The 2,686-nt window shown below is 36.5% G+C and overlaps 1 long non-coding RNA gene across 2 annotated transcripts; it reads left to right on the forward strand.

Annotated features, from left to right (window-relative positions):
* The first annotated feature begins 180 nt into the window (after positions 1-180).
* LOC113343842 lies at positions 181-1,993 on the forward strand. 2 transcript variants are annotated; one of them, XR_003357438.1, is made up of 2 exons: positions 181-1,346; positions 1,557-1,993. It is a non-coding gene; the product is annotated as an uncharacterized LOC113343842 (long non-coding RNA). The 2 variants fall into 2 exon arrangements; XR_003357437.1 differs by having other exon boundaries at positions 1,606-1,993.
* Positions 1,994-2,686: the final 693 nt, after the last annotated feature.

Here is a 2,686-nt window from a genome sequence, read left to right on the forward strand (position 1 = left end):
AGACTTTGGATTTATGGCGTAAGAAACTACCACCGTTTTTTTTCAAACTTAATTAAGTGCGACTACCGTTAGCCTTTCCGTCTGGACCCAACTGTTTGGTCATTCCCGTTGATTTGGTCAATAAAATCTCTCCACTTTACATTCTTACCCTCACATATCCTCCTATACTCCTCTCAAAATCATAATACTCGCACCAGTAAACCAGAAAAGCACGCCTTCCTCTTCCTCTCCCTCTCTTCTACTGTTGCTGCTCAACTGGTTTTCAAAGATCTTTATCAACTTCAGTACTCATCATAAATTTGTTAAGCTTTATTTTCTTCCTAATCTCATAAGACTATATTCGTCTTCATTAGAACATCGTTCCCATCTATCATGAGAAAAAAAACCAGGGAAGAAACTCAAATCTTAGCCCTAATTTCTAATCAACACCATTAATATTTACCCAACAACCAGTTCTTGAAATTTCAAATCAGATTTCAAATATTCTATTTCAATTAATTGCTTAGAACTCGAGCAAATCTTGGTTGTGATTGTTCATATTCATTGTTTGATGAATGATTTATCAAATTCGTAGTTGTTTGATGAATGATTTATCTAATTCGTAGTTGTTTGTTTAAATTCCCCCAATTTGAGATAATGGGTTTGTACTAATTTAATTTATGAATGTTTCTGAATTAATAAATTAAGTTTCTGAATTTTAATTTGGGTATCTTTCTTAATTAGGGTTCTTAAGGAGTTTTGTTTTTCTTATTGAATCGGTTGTGTTTTGTATATTTGCTTTGGATTTGAATTCGCAGGTAGGATTGAAGCATGGAAGCTGCTAAAAACATCACAACATACTCATCTCCAACACCACCAGGTAATGGCACATAATCTGTTCGAGAAATGGTCTGAACTGGGTTAAGTCTAGGACTGATTTTGGTTGAATTTTGAGCTAGAATTTAGTCCACGGAAGTGTAATGCTGCTAAGGTTCTTGTGGCTAGTTGGCATGGAGTTGGTGGATTGTTTTATAGGGTTATGAACTGAATTTGTATGGATGTTGTAATGGCTTGAACTGGTGATGTTCTGTGTTGTTGATATGATGTTAATAGAGGAGATAAGGATAGGGATTGAGTTGGGTCGATGATGGCAGAAATTGTGGAGTTTGAAGACGTAAACCAGTTGAATGAAAGAATAGAATGATGGTTTCTGGTGGTTGTTTTTGAGAAGATTGAGATGGGCTTAAGAGTTAACTGTAGCACAGAACTTGGATATGAATTTGTTGGTGATTTGGGTAATGTTATGGTCCGACCATTCAACTAGAAATGTGTCTGGAAAACTGATGTACTTATGACATGGTCTTAAGGTCAGTAATGATGTCCTTTGTATGTTTTTTTGTTTAAAAAATCGAATGACAAATCGAATCATCACCCCATTCATGCTTTGGTTTGCTTTTATTAGTTTTGTATGATTTGGTGAATGCATAAGAAACAATTGATTGTTCAGTGCATCTTAGTCTTAGTCTGTTGCTCTGTAGGTGTTTAGCTTAATGATTCAATGAATTTTTTGTTTTCAGTTACCAAATTGGGCAAACAAGGGTGATAATCTTATTTTTCCGATGATAGGTTATAGTGTCTATTGATGCTGTATCTACGGTCGCGTTTGGAGGGACTGGAGCTCGGTTTAGAGGGCAAGGGAGCGCAGGTTGTGGGTTGCTGGTATCTTTTAGGCTAGGTTTGGCTCAGGATTGAGGCAGTTTTGGATAGAGGTTATGTGCTGAAAATCAGCTGATACATGTTGTTACCGTTTGATTGAATTGTCATCCTAGGCAGCAAGATTATTCAGGGGTTTACTTGTCTTTTATTAGGGGAGAATAACGGCCACGTATGCGTTAACATGTTAGTTGTTTTTTTTGAAAAAAACTGGATGGAAAAGTCAAACTAGTGTCATTTTATTAATTAAACGGTGGCATTTTCATAAACATGAAAATGAAAGTGTGGCACTTTATTACAATCCCCTTGTTTTTTTCTTCTCAAATGCTAGTTTTGCATTTTGGTGTTTTTTTTATATGTTGTCTTAATTTTGTTTCTCCTCAGGGTTGGTGGAACGCAACGGACCGAATTTGCTCAGCCAGCACAAGCAGGAACTATTGTTTAACCAACTCTGTTTAACTAACTCTTAAATGTTGAAGAGAGTTGTGGTCTCTATGAACTATCGTTTAACCAACTCTAGATGTTGAAGTGGTTCTGGTACTATGAGATTAAATCAATGGACTAATCGGGCTAATGCCAAGTGCACTACCACTTGAGCTGCTGAGTGAAACACCAGGGCACATTCTTTTTCCGGCACCACAAGGAATGAGCTCAAAATTCTGACCTCCATTTTCCACGTCTACCTGTTCACCGTCAGACAACCCTAAGTTTATAGCAGTCATCTATGAATTGTTGCTTGTTCTCTGTATCTGGATTCTGAACAAAAATTGGACAATCAATGAGATCTACCTTTACATGAATTATTATCTGTTACTTGTTAAATTTTAATCTGAATGAGAGTCACAGTGAGTGTGAACAAACTGGGAGCCGGTAACTAAAGTGATATACTTGTAACTATTAGGATGGGTCTGCAAGAGCTTGATAAAGTCTATTGCATATGGCACCAAATGCTGATTGGTTTGTATTTGTTCCTCAAATGCTAGTTTTGCATTTT

The sequence above is a fragment of the Papaver somniferum genome, unplaced genomic scaffold (genome assembly GCF_003573695.1).
Source record: "Papaver somniferum cultivar HN1 unplaced genomic scaffold, ASM357369v1 unplaced-scaffold_695, whole genome shotgun sequence".
NCBI classification, from domain to species: Eukaryota; Viridiplantae; Streptophyta; class Magnoliopsida; order Ranunculales; family Papaveraceae; genus Papaver; species Papaver somniferum.